Source organism: Capsicum annuum, chromosome 11 (assembly GCF_002878395.1).
Source record: "Capsicum annuum cultivar UCD-10X-F1 chromosome 11, UCD10Xv1.1, whole genome shotgun sequence".
In the NCBI taxonomy this organism is placed as follows: Eukaryota; Viridiplantae; Streptophyta; class Magnoliopsida; order Solanales; family Solanaceae; genus Capsicum; species Capsicum annuum.
The window spans coordinates 233,064,809-233,065,404 of record NC_061121.1 but is presented as its reverse complement, the minus strand read 5'-3'; positions in this window follow the sequence as shown (position 1 = coordinate 233,065,404).

Here is a 596-nt window from a genome sequence, read left to right as displayed (position 1 = left end):
GTATTTTGATCTTTTCCTGCACTTTCCACGACTTATAACCCTCAGAGAATGTATTTTCTTCTATTTCACTTTAGTTAAATATCTCAAAATTCTCTGCACACCTTCAACCACAAGGTTAGGGTTTCAACTTAAAAACCCAACTATCTAAAGATTCAACCGTGAGAATTCAATAATTCTTGCATATTTGAATTCCGGTTAAGAGGGCTACAAGGGACACCCAATAGTTCGTGAATAGCCTTCCGAAATTTTTGAAGTCATCCAAGTTTAAGGTATGTGGTTTTGAACAAGAACACAATTTTGTTATTGTGCCCAAAAGTTACATATTTTCGTAAAGTATTTCGTAAATTCATGGAGAATTCCTATCATGTTATTATATTGTGAGTTTTATGAAACTATGTCTTAACCAAGCTTTGAGTTGTAATATTATTATGCATATTAATGTTTTAAATTGTCAATTTATGATTTAAGATGCATAATTCAACGTATATATCATCTTTTGAGAATTTCAAGTCCTATTGTTGTGAATTGAACCTTATGGTTAAAGCATGAGTTTGAGAATGAGATGTTAGCAATTTTAAAGAATATCAAGAAGTGAG